The 13,260-nt window shown below is 46.6% G+C and overlaps 2 protein-coding genes across 3 annotated transcripts in view; one reads left to right on the top strand and one right to left on the bottom strand.

Moving 5' to 3' along the window:
- Positions 1 to 6,021, bottom strand: part of KYAT3 (kynurenine aminotransferase 3) — a 57,275-nt gene extending 51,254 nt beyond the window's left edge. The window contains exon 1 of the mRNA XM_073357132.2: positions 5,590 to 6,021. The gene's annotated coding sequence lies outside the window, so the exon portion shown is untranslated. The remainder of the gene's footprint in view (positions 1 to 5,589) is intronic.
- Positions 6,022 to 6,065: 44 nt separating this feature from the next.
- LRRC8B (leucine rich repeat containing 8 VRAC subunit B) overlaps positions 6,066 to 13,260 on the top strand; it is a 44,959-nt gene continuing 37,764 nt past the window's right edge. For both annotated transcript variants that reach the window (XM_073357125.2, XM_073357126.2), the window contains exon 1: positions 6,066 to 6,245. The gene's annotated coding sequence lies outside the window, so the exon portion shown is untranslated. The remainder of the gene's footprint in view (positions 6,246 to 13,260) is intronic.

Genomic DNA, 13,260 nt, shown 5'->3' with positions numbered 1-13,260 from the left:
TTATACCTGAGCAGGGAGCAATAGTTTTTGTATCTTTATGATCATACAATGTCCATATGTGTATGTGAAGGGGCGAGTTAGTCTGCTGCAGGGCTTCCCAGAGGGCTACAGAGAGATCATCACCTGGGGAAGGGCAGGTGCTTGCTCCGGAGAGGTAGGGAGAGCTCCTGATGGGCTGCCAGGATTTACAGGCTCGAGGCCCTGGGAAGAGGGCAAAGGAGCTGAAGCCAGAGACAGGAGCAGAAGGAACTGAGGCTGTGGGAAAGTGGTTGAAGGAATAGAGACAGTGAGCTGGAAGGAGAGGCAGCAGGATGCTGCTGTTTACAGCGTTCCTGGGCCAGGGCTCAAAGTAGTTGGTGGGCCTGGGCGGGCCCCTCCCTCCCCACTAGCTGCTGAAAGAGCAACCCAGCTGTGGACTGCCAAGCTGCAGCGAGGAGTATCTGGACTCTTGTTGGAGCAGTCCTGGAAGTGGGGAAAACCGGATGGTGACACGGCCAGAGGCCTGTGCCACAAAGCAGATGCCGAGGGACAGGATAGGGGCTGCGGCTGCATCATGTACTGGCTGCCATTTAGAGATGGTGAATGGTGGTTGAGAAGGGGTTTCACTGGGCAGGAGAGATGAGGAGAGGGGAAAGGAAAATAGGTAGATGGGCATGTGTCCTTTGTTGTGTGGGCCTGAAAATGGTTGATGGTCAGGTTTTTAGCATGTGACAGAGGCCAGTTGCCTGGGCAGGGGAGCTGCCACCTTGGAAATGTGTATTGGGGACAGAACAGACAGTGTGGGCCGTAGGAGGGAGGGAGGTGGGGGCTGGAGACTCAGGATCTTATGCCTAAAATGGCTGCATCATCTGGAACAGAAGCTAGCATGGCAGGTACCGCGTTGTCTTTCAACCTGGCTGGCATCTGGGTCCTGAGTCCCAAAGAGAACCCAGTTCTCATGGGACAGCTCCTTATTGGCCTTTTCATCATCCAGTCATTCTTGCTGGTTGTCCTTGGGGCAAGAGGGAGGAGTGGACAGCAGCAACCACAACCTTTCTGGGTTGGATGGTGTGTAGTTGTGCAAAATCCTGTCCAGTTCCTCACAAAATGAACAGGTCACATGTCTACTGCTGGATTTTTTTTTCCTTTCATCCCCAGTTTAAATGTAGGTCCTCCTGATTTCTTGCTCTTTAACCAGCACTAGTCGGCATCCCAAACATGGACCTCTGCTTTGCAATGTCTACAAACAGATCTTTATTCCTGTGGCTTCCACGTGAACTTTCTACACTGATACTTCACTCCAGATGGTGATGAGATCCAAGGTCTCTGCACAGGTCTAAATGGTGAAGCCCGTTGTGAGCCTTCTGGACTAGTACTTCCTCAATGCTAAAACACTCCAATCCAGAAGGAAATGGGTAAAATCTGGCCCTGCACCAGCTTTTAAACAGGGAAGGTGACATTGTGGTAGGGGAGGGCACAAAGGTAAACAGATGGGTCAGTAATCCAGTTTAAACTCACCACATAGACTAGCCCTCAAATTGCAGATAGTTGCTGCCAAAGGAATGGTCAGCCAAGATATTATTGTTCCTGCAACTCTGCACAGTTAATAAGGGTATGGGGAGCCACATATTGATCTCTCTGGCACTGTGGAGAAAGCTCAGTTAGCAACAGTTTGCAATAGGTTCAGAGAACCAGAAACCTGAGCAGTGGATGGCTTTTCTCTAAAACAGAGGTTCTCAAACTGTGGTCTGCGAGCTCCATTCAGGTGGTTTGCGGATAGTTCCCTCTAAGGTGCGCGCCTGGGCAGCCGCACACAAGAGAATGAAGGGCCACCCACCTAATTAGTGAAGCCGCACAGGCATGGCTCCACTAATTAGGTACCTGGACTCTGGAGAAGACACACATGTAAGGTGAGGTGGTGGCCTTGGGGGGAAGAGGGAGTAGGTGGGAGAGGGCAATGGGGTGAGAAGAAGGGGTGGGGGGAATTTGGGACACGCAGGACTGCGGCGGCCAGAGAAAAAGGCGACTTTCCCCAGCTCCAGGGCTGTGGCTGCCAGGGAGAGACAGCCCTCCTTACCAGCCTCAGTTCTGTGGCTGCTGTGGTGAGGCAGATACCCCCCTCCTTCCCAGCCCCAGCTCGGGGGCTGCTGCAGCAGGAGAGAGAGGGAGAGACCCCCTGCTCCTTCCCCACCGCAGGGGGGGAGAGAGGGCGCATCCATCGCATTAGAAAGGTAAGACTACTGATATTAAAATATGAGTTGTGTGCTTTTATTTGTAGAACAAAAACAGCTTATTATTATTAAAAAAAATTATATAGCACTTTTATCCAAAGTGCTTTACAACAGTTAGCTAATGGTACAAACAACATTTGGAAAGATCGTGAAGTGGTCCGCCAAGACCCTCAGCAATTTTCAAGTGGTCAACGAAAAAAAAAGTGTGAGAATCACTGCTCTAACGCATATTGGGACACTTATGTATGTCATAGCTCCTGTCTTTTTTTATGTCCCCAGTGTTCTCAAAAATGTGAAACTGAAGGGATCAGGGTAGATGTTTGTCTCACATTGGTCATACAGAGTATAGTATTTGAAATTTATATTGCTTACCAGAATTTGGGCAGATTTGTAACTACTTTCATAGTGTCCAAACACCAATCTAGAAAAGCTTTGTCTGATGGCATGGCTTATGAGAAAGTGAACTCTGAAACACTTTGGATTGACATATGGTAGCCAGCTATCTCCAACGCATAGTATATAGTGTGGAGAACTTTTATCGAGGCAGTGCTGCACCAGGAAGGTTGGGAGAAATTCATTTCTCATATAACACCATTGCAACATGAAGTTATATGAACACAATGAATATGGCCTGTTAAATGTAAAACTACAGGTGCACAAATGAAGACATGTTGATTCTTTCAGTGGGTGGCTAACAAATTATTCCCTCTGGACACCTTTAATCTTCATCTGTTTGACTTTTCCAGGGTGTAATTGATGCGCTGAGTGGTCCCCCTATGCTATTCCTTCTGTTAAGTCAGTAACAGAATAGATAACTGCTAAACCTAGCAGATTGACCTCTATCAGTTGTTAATGTGGCTGTTATGCAACTTCTGAGGTATCAGATTCAGTTTTATGACTTAATCTGATAAATTTCCTTTAATTTTTAGCACAACAGAATGTTTGTCAGAACTATTCCTAGTTTTGTAATTTAATAGGATATTAACTCATCTTCTTTTGGCTCTAATCCTGTTGCTGCCAATGAGACAATGTGGCAGATCCTGGATATAGTTCAAGCTTTAAAATTTAGCAGAATTAAAAAAATTATAGGATAAGAAGATATTTTATTTATTTTGTTTACAGCAGGGAAAATAGTTCTGTTTCATCTGAATGGATTAAATCATATATCAGGAAAGTACAGACACAGCAGAGGTTTTATCTTTCTGATGGAAATCAAGGTGCAATCAGCAAAGGAGATAGCAATGTCATGAGCCAAAAGGCAATTGCTTTTTAAAGAAGAAATTTGCCAGCCTGCTATCTAGTGCTTACTAGGCATTAAGAGGAGTTCTGAATTCAGTAACTGCAGACAATTCCATTCAGTCTTCTTTGTTGACCTGGCAATAATCACTTAAATGAATTCAGAGTAATGATAATCAAAGTCCATCCCCTACAGGTTAAAGGGATACTGTGGATTTAAAACAACAGTAACTTTGTAAACTAAGTTACTAATAACATTTTAGATTATTAAAAATAATATTTTTTAAAAAAATTTACATTTAATTGCTTATGTTTGTTTACATTTTGTATTTCTCTCAGCTTGGACAATGAAGTCAGTTTCACTTTTGTTTTGAGTCTGTTTTATTTTCAGGCTCTAAGTGCTGTAATGTTTGGGTTGCAAGGGAGTGTGTATTTTTATAAATAACTCTTTTAGTTGGAACTAAAAACAAAATTCTCTTTTTAGGATTTGCATGTGCTCATTTTCACAAAATCTAGAGTTTGTGCCATTTCATTTATGCCGTTCTCTCGAGCTCTGAACAGAAAAGGAAAGTTTGGTGCCTTTCTGGAAAAAAAGTATTTCTGAAAGTAGATCCACTTTCCTGGAAGCCAACCTGATCGTTGGATAAATGGCTTTTTATAGTGGAATGGGTATAAAGAGTAATTCTGTATTGTAAATTGGGTTTCAAATGAATCTCTGTTAGAAAGCTGCTAAGAATGAAAGCTGGGCATAAAAATTCTGCCAATAGATTGAGCTGTCTGTCTGAGTCACTAGAAGGGGGCCGGAGCATTCTTGTCCCAGATTATAAGAGCCAGATGCAGAAATCTAAGTAGGAATGAAAAAAATAATTTCAGTCTTTAATGGACAGAGGCAGAAGGGAGGTTGCTCTTTGCATCATGTTTGAAAGGAAAGTTTATACTGCCAGCTATAGAAAGAGGAAGTGAAGAGGGAAATTCAAATAAATGTGTATATATAAAGAATTGTTCATATTAGTGAACCTTTTAATTTTATTCTAGGGTTCCCATTGGAATTTGAATTGGCATGGAAGAGCTATCCACACAGACAGAGAGATCATATTACTGTGACTCAGAAAGCATTTGTTTCTGCATGGACACAAAGGAAAATCCTTGCTGCAGTAGCCCATAGGATTGCTACCACCAGCTTTGATTTTGATGGGTCACTTATGCTTGCAGGAAATGTAAAGATGTCAAATGTACTTTGAGTACAACTCCATTGTAACTCTCCAGAATGGCAATATTGTTATTATTTCTAATGCACAAATGTGCCAGGTGCTTCATAAGAAATACATATGAATAAATCAATGCATCATACTACATCATCACATCTTTGTGATGTAAAGATATTTTGCCCACAGAACACAGCAAGAAAGATAGCAATCCTAAGCATTAGAAAAAAGAAAATGAGTACTTGTGGCACCTTAGAGACTAACCAATTTATCTGAGCATGAGCTTTCGTGAGCTACAGCTCACTTCATCGATGAAGTGAGCTGTAGCTCACGAAAGCTCATGCTCAAATAAATTGGTTAGTCTCTAAGGTGCCACAAGTACTCCTTTTCTTTTTGCGAATACAAACTAACACGGCTGTTACTCTGAAACCAAGCATTAGAAAAGTTACCCATGGCAAATTATTTTGTCATCTGCAAGGAATATATTATAGGAGATAATCCTACACTAGCCCCTGCAGAGGGGAGTTGGACTGGATCAGGAGTTGTCTTGATATGGACCACATTTAATAGCGATATTATCTTTTGGACCACCTTCCCTCCCATTAATAAACACACAATATTCCTGTGGCAACATTCCTTTACCTGGAATAGGAATACTGGGTAAAACATGTATTTTTAAACTTCTTTAATGCAGTTTAGCAGCTGGAAATGAAAAGCCAGCTGTCTACGGACTATCAGCAAGTGCTTTGCAGAACACCAGCAAATCTAAAATCACCATTTGGGAACCTCTAGACTAGATGACCTAATGGGTCCCGTCCACCTGTTACTTCTCCGACTATATGAGAGTCCAAAGGCCAGGTCCTAGGAAGGCCACGGCCTCCAGTTCAGCCACGCACGGGTGAAGGCAGTGGTGTTTCACCGCCGTGGCTATCACATACCTGGACTCTGTGACCACATGCGAACTTAAAGCTGTTTCTCACATCGCCCGTTGTCTCCCCCGGCGCTGGATCTTGCTCTCAAGCTCTTGCGAGCAGTCGCTGTCTCTGGTGCTAGGTGTTTGTAGGGTGCCCAGCCAGCACCCTGGGGCCTTTACCCTGACTGGGGGCTTTGGGTGCTAGCCTAATAGCGATCCCCACTGCGGATGCACGGGCGGCAGAGGCGCGGGCAGGGACAGGCTGATGAGCCCAGCCCGGCTGCGGCAGAGGAGCCCAAGGGCGGGCTTGCTCCGCCGGGCACTCGGGCGCCCACCCTGCCCAGGGAGCCCAGGCGAGGACAGCCGCCTCCCTCCCAGGCTGAGCCGGGTCCCCGGGGGGGGGGGCGCTTATCTCGCCGGCCAGGCCCGGGCGCCGCGGGAGGCCTCCAGCTCTCACAAAAGGCGGGGCGGGGCGGGCGAGGCTCTGCGCCTTTGTCTCCGGGCCCCCCCCCGGGCAGCGGTTCCGCCAGTCGGGCCCCCATTGGCGGAGGGGCGGTAACGTGACCAGCGAGGCGGGCGGAGCCTGAGGTGCCGGTTGGAGCCGGTCCCTCGCGGGGCGAGCGTGCGGCAGGGAGGCTGAGCGCCCGGCGGGCTGGGCCCTGGGGGACGCGGAGCGGCCAGGTAAGCGCGGGGCGGTGGGCGCGGCAAACGCCTGCCTGCCCCCGACGTGCGGCCGGGGCGGCGGCGGCGGGAGGCTGGGGGAGCCGAGCGGCACCGGGGCGGCTCGCCCGCCGGGAGCACCGGGGTGAGCTGCCCGCCCGGTGCCGGAGGCTGGGGAGCGGCCTGCCCCCGCCCGCTGCGTGTGGTGCTGGGTGCCCCCGGGCATCTCCCATCGGAGGTGGGCTCCCGGGATCGGCCTCCTGCGTGTGCGGGGCGGGGGCACGCGAGTTGCGGCCAGTGTCTCTGGCCGGCCCTGGGTACGTTGCTGTGCCCCGCGGGGGCGGGGGCAGTGGATCTGGCCACCTGCCGCTGTTGGCTGCCCCCCTCAAACGGGAGATCATCCTTCGGCGAGCAAAGAACCGTAGCGTGTGTGCACAGCCTGTTCCGCCTGTGAACCTTGCCTGCAGGTGCGTGGGGTGGCTGGGGCCCAACCCAAAGCTTTAGTCTGCTTTACATAACTCAGCTTTCTTCGCCTCTGTCCTCTGGTGACCCAGTGGCCCACAGGTTACCTCAGGGCTTGGTTTCTGCTCTCCCTGAAATACCGATGAGCAAACCCCAAATCCAGGTGTGAACTTAGGGTCTGATCCTCAAAAGAGAGGGGCCCAAAGTCCGGTTCTGAACATCCGATCAGTAGGAAAAGATCAGATCTGAAATAAGCAGCTCAGGCTTGTATTTTGAATGAATACCTCTGGGCTTCCTCCCGCGAAACAGTTCAACATAAAACAAAGAAACTTGGCTTCTTGCGCTTGCTGCTTTCCTGTCTAAAGTCAAACACAGCTTCTCTTTTTATATTCCAAGCCATGGTGTTGAAATATCAAAATGCAGTGGTGGAATGAAACTTGGTAGGTGGTGCCTCTATCCTCTGGAGCAGGGGTGGCCAACCTGTGGCTCCAGAGCCACATGCGGCTCTTCAGAAGTTAATATGCGGCTCCTTGAATAGGCACCGACTCCGGGGCTGGAGCTACAGGTGCCAACTTTCTAATGTGCCGGGGGTGCTCACTGCTCAACCCCTGGCTCTGCCACAGGTCTTGCCCCTACTCCACCCCTTCCCACCCCCTCCTCTGAGCCTGCCATGCCCTCGCTGCTCCCCCTCTCCCCCAGAGCCTCCTGCATGCCACAAAACAGCTGATCAGGAGGGAGAGGGAGGTGCTGATTGGCAGGGCTGCCAGTGGGAGGGAGCACTGGGGAGCGGGGGAGCTGATGGGTCGGGGGGGTTGCTAACATATTACTGTGGCTCTTTGGCAATGTACACTGGTAAATTCTGGCTCCGTCTCAGGCTGGCCACCCCTGTTCTAGAGCAAAGCTGATCCAGTCTCCTGAACAGAAATGGGGAACTTGAGTTCTACAATAAAATTAAAAAGTCAATTACACTACAGTGATAAAACTGTCAAAATTGACTGCCCTATAGCTTAACCTACTTTTAAAACAGTGTCATTTAAACTGTCCTGATTATGGAAACTGTTTCTGAAATGAGAGCAGAAATTTTAATTTCTAGATGACTCTGTAGCAGGGGTTCTCAAACTGGGGGTCGGAACCCCTCGTGGGGTCACGAACTGTCAGCCTCAACCCCAAACCCCACTTTTCCTCCAGCATTTATAATGGTCTTAAATATATAAAAATGTGTTTTTAATTTATAAGGGTGGGGGGGGTCCCACTCAGAAGCTTGCTATGTGAAAGAGGTCACCAATACAAAAGTTTGAGAACCACCGCTCTATAGCAACAACTGAGGACACTGAGTCCTTTACACTCTCGTGTGTGAGAGTACATATCCTGCTATGCCTCTGCCTTGCTTCTCTGTCCTTTCCTACTGAACTGGTAGGGTAAGGATCCTGCTTTCTGATGGCAGGATTCTTGCATATTTTAATATCCTGCCTGATGTGCACACCCTCAAAGCAAACACAGCTGCTATGTCTGATTGTAAGTATAATGGCCTTGTATGTTTATTTAAATCTTTCAGAAAAAGATAAAGGGGGGGGGAAATAAAAGTAAAGTGCAAATTCACCATATCCTCCAGTATTTAAGTACAAGCCTCAGGATATAAGTTGAAAGATGATCATGATTATTATGTGCACTGAGTATGTGTGTTAGTTTCAAGGTTCCTCCCCCACTCTGAACTCTAGGGTACAGATGTGGGGACCTGCATGAAAAACCTCCTAAGCTTATCTTTACCAGCTTAGGTCAAAACTTCCCCAAGGTACAAAATATTACACCCGTTATCCTTGGACTGGCCGCTACCACCACCAAACTAATACTGGTTACTGGAGAAGAGCTGTTTGGACGCGTCCTTCCCCCCAAAATACTTCCCAAAACCTTGCACCCCACTTCCTGGACAAGGTTTGGTAAAAAGCCTCACCAATTTGCCTAGGTGACTACAGACCCAGACCCTTGGATCTTAAGAACAATGAACAATCCTCCCAACACTTGCACCCCCCCTTTCCTGGGAAATGTTGGATAAAAAGCCTCACCAATTTGCATAGGTGACCACAGACCCAAACCCTTGGATCTGAGAACAATGAAAAAGCATTCAGTGTTTTACAAGAAGACTTTTAATAAAAATAGAAGTAAATAGAAATAAAGAAATCCCCTCTGTAAAATCAGGATGGTAGATATCTTACAGGGTAATTAGATTCAAAAACATAGAGAACCCCTCTAGGCAAAACCTTAAGTTACAAAAAAATACACAGACAGAAATAGTTATTCTATTCAGCACAATTCTTTTCTCAGCCATTTAAAGAAATCATAATCTAACACATACCTAGCTAGATTACTTACTAAAAGTTCTAAGGCTCCATTCCTGGTCTATCCCTGGCAAAGACCAGCATACAGACAGACACAGACCCTTTGTTTCTCTCCCTCCTCCCAGCTTTTGAAAGTATCTTGTCTCCTCATTGGTCATTTTGGTCAGGTGCCAGTGAGGTTACCTTTAGCTTCTTAACCCTTTACAGGTGAGAGGAGCTTTCCCCTGGCCAGGAGGGATTTCAAAGGGGTTTACCCTTCCCTTTATATTTATGACAGTTAGGAAGAAATGTTTATGCACCATATATAATCTTGCCCAGCTGGTTATATGAGTTATGGGTGGAGCTTTGTCCCCCCCTCCCCCTTTATTTAAAATGTTAGATACTAGTTGCTGCCAGAGGCATGGTACTAGTTTAAATAGTGGTTCTTATATGTGATTTGTGGCAAATCGGAACTATCGATCATATGTACAGTATAGCTTGCAAAGCAGTTTGGATGGCATTCTATTGAACCTAGGTATTAAATTCTTGGTACAATCCATAATTTGTTGGTATGTAGAATAACCTAATTTTACTGTATCTATTTTTGTTAATTTTGCCTGAAAAACAGTTTCAAAGATGCCTGTGACAACATGCTTTTTTGCTCATCGGTACAAAAATGAAGTATACACTGACATCATTGAAGTCCTAGTTTGAACAGATTTATCCTAATGAAACAAGAACACACTGTAAAAACCAAATGCTTTTAATGGTAACTTTAACAGAATAGCTGCTATGATAATGTGTTAAAATCTATTACAAAACTGCATTCTGGCTTCTCTGATGCCATTTTAGTCTATATCCATGCACAACCTTATTTATTATAATATCCTTTCTATTAAACCATTAGGGCATATCCCTTAGGCCCTGTTGAGATGTGAAAAGATTTTTTTTTTTTTTTTGTAACTATCTTCCAGAAGTTAAACTGGAAGGCTGACATCTTTATCAGTTCTTCTCTCCCATCTTCTAACCCCGCCTATCTTATCCAACCTACAAACTCTTTTCTTCATTGGTAGAGAGGATTCAGTAACATTAGATAATGGAAGTAGTACCAACAGATCCTTCTCCCGCAAAGGCCAAGGGAAGAGGAGTTGATCTAAGTTTTTCTGTCACTTTCCCTTTCTTCCAGGAAGTCAAAATCCTCATGAGGAGGAAGACAATTTAATTTTTCCTGTTGCATTTCCTTCATAGTTGTACTCTGGAGTAGATGAAACATGCTGAGTAACTTCTGGGTAATTTTCAGCGACACTAAATAATCATCCCTCAGAATTGGGAATAGGATACTGCAAGATAGATTCTATAGAGTGAGCTGCTATAGTGGGAGCACAAAGTATAACATTTTTGGTGGGTTCCTGGCACTTCTCCTGTTCCTCCAGTACATGACCAGACCAGCCAAGTGTCACTCCTCTCAGTGATAGTGCTGGAGAGAGACCCTCCCCCCATAAAATACTTTATAATGCATGGAAAGGTCATGCATTGGGCTTGGAGTCAGGAGACCATGAGTTCTAGGCTCTCCTCTTTCAAAGAGCACTGTTAATATTTCTGCAGTTCACAACCTTTATTATTGAGCGAGGCCTTATACCCTACTTAGGAACAGAACGCAGATCTCTATTATGACAGACCCAAGTCTTATCCCCTTAGATCAGTGGTCTTCTACCTTTTTATACCCAAGATCACTTTTATTTAATTTAAGGGCAACCCAGGATCTACCCCACCCCTTCCCCGAGGCCCCGCCCCTTCCCCAAAGACCTGACCTGCTCACTCCAACCCCCCATCTCTCCGTTGCTCACTCTCCCCCACCCTCACTCACTTTCACGGGTGGCCTAGGGGGTTGGGGTTCGGGAGGGTGTGCGGGCTCTGGGCTGGTGCCGAGGGGTTTGCAGTGTGGGAGCGGGCTCTGGGCTGAGCTTGGGGCAGGGGTGCAGGAGGGAGTGAGGGGTGCAAGCTCTGGGAGGGAGTTTGGGTATAGGAGAGGGCTCTGGGCTGGGGGTTGAGGTGCAAGAGCGTTGTGGGGTGTGGGCTCTGGGAGGGGGGGCAGGAGGAGGTGTGGGGTGCTGCCTCTGGGAGGGGGTTGGGGCGTGGCCTCCTGCTGGGCAGCACTTCCCTCCAGCGGCTACCAGTCTGTGGTGTAGTGTGGCTGCCGCTAAGGCAGCTCCCTGCCTATCCTGGCCCCACACCACCTCCGGAAGGGAGTGTCATTGCAACCTGGTGCATAGAGTCAGAGCAATGCTCATTCAGATTTGGCCCATCTTCCCCGCTATCATAAGTGGTGCTATAACCTGAGTGGTGCAGCAGCCTCGTGTGCCAGGTTGCAATGCCCGGCAGAGGAACCCAGCCCCGTGGGACAGGAGCTGCTGCTTCAGGGTGAACTCATTCTGTAGACCCCCTGACCCGCCACGGGCCTCCTGTCCCCCAGGAGCAGGACCAGATACCCCCCACACACACATGGATAAATGGAAATAACAATTCATAAAAAATTATACAAAAAAATCCCAGAGGCTGTACCCATAAGAAAGTCCCTGTTCTTCTGCACAAGCACCTTTCCCTGATCGAGGTTGAGGCATGCTACCAGTGCAATGTGTGGATAGCTTGCCCTGCTGCTGCTCTGTAGAACAGAGGTCTTACATGTCAAGCAGACAATTTACATCAGCATTAAATCATATAATCTCTTAAATTTATGGCAATATGCAAATTAGGTAATTAAATATCTTACATCTTCATGAGTGACATTTTATTTACCAAACTTGACAAATATGCATGATCAGAAAACAAAAACAAACAAAGAAATCCACAAAACATTGGCAATTATATTTTTGAGGCCTGTGAACATTATTGTAAATTACTACAATTGGATAATGTACTAGATTTCCCCCTCTGGTGGTCTAGATTTAAATCCTAATTGAGTCAAAAGTGAATACTAATGCAATATTAAAGTTTCATAATATTGAGATTTTTCCCACAAAAACTTTTGATTTAAGGTTCCCATACTCAGAAAATTATAGCTGTGGATGTTACTAGCAAAATATTGTGTTTGAAAGAAGACCAGGCAGTCCGTGCTTCTCAGTTTATCAAGAGTTAACCTTGAAAATAGTTTATGAACAAGCTAGCACCATACCTAATCTCTTTGCAGAATTCACTCTGGTAAATGCAATCTTAATTTAAGCAGAATCATACTGTGGGAAAATAATCTTAAATGGAATATTTTCCATCATTGAATAACTATGAACTCAACTTTTAATCTTAGCAGTTTAATTTTAAAATTTTGAAAATTGTTATACAATCTGGACTGAATTTTCATTATTTTATGTGAATCCATAGAAGTGTATTATTGCTCCATTTCTGAATGTGTGATATTACAAGGCCCTAATTCTGAACTCATATACATGGAAGCAAGTCCTACATATTTCAGTGCAAATTTCTGAGGGCATAATTCACTCTAAGACTGGAGAGGTTAAAGGAGGTCATGCTGTCAAGGGAAGACTCTTAAGAACCAGAGCACAAACCCCAAATTGGTGGTGAGTTCTATACTTAGTTTTCACCAATCAATTATCAACTGTAAACTCCTCAGACACTGTAACAGTCTTAACATGGAATCATGGACAGTCTCCTTGGGTACTCCCATGTGTCTTGCCTATCTTTGTGATAGATGATCCCTCACACCGTGTATGACAGCAATATTCAGATTACTCCCAGTCCTAAAGTACCAATCACCCCAGGTCAATTGCACTTTAGATCTCACACCAAAGACAACACTTGTAGCCAATCTTGTAACATTATCTGTAGCTTTATTCTACAGGAAAAGAAAAATGAGAGTTGTTTACAAGGCTAAAGCTGGCAAACCCATATAGCAGGGGTGGGCAAACTACGGCCCGTGGGCCGCATCTGGCCCGCCAGCTGTTTTATCTGGCCCTCGAGCTTCCGTTGGGGAGTGAGGTCTGGGGCTTGCGTGGGCGGCGCCTTCAGACAGGTCAGCACACAGCAGAGCTGCCTGACTGCTCCTCCACGTAGGGGCTGGAGGGGGGACATGCCACTGCTTCCGGGAGCCACTTGAGGTAAGCACTGCCCAGAGCCTGATCCTCCTCCCGCCCTCGGAACCCCTCGGTCCCAGCCCGGAGCACCCTCCTACACCCCAAATCCTTCATCCCCAGCCCCACACCAGAGCCTGCACCCCCAGCTGGAGCCGTCCCCCTGCCCCATGCACC

Source organism: Lepidochelys kempii, chromosome 8, assembly GCF_965140285.1.
Source record: "Lepidochelys kempii isolate rLepKem1 chromosome 8, rLepKem1.hap1, whole genome shotgun sequence".
Taxonomy (NCBI): domain Eukaryota; kingdom Metazoa; phylum Chordata; order Testudines; family Cheloniidae; genus Lepidochelys; species Lepidochelys kempii.
Note: the sequence above shows the minus strand (reverse complement) of the source record. Positions and strands in the feature narration are given on the sequence as shown.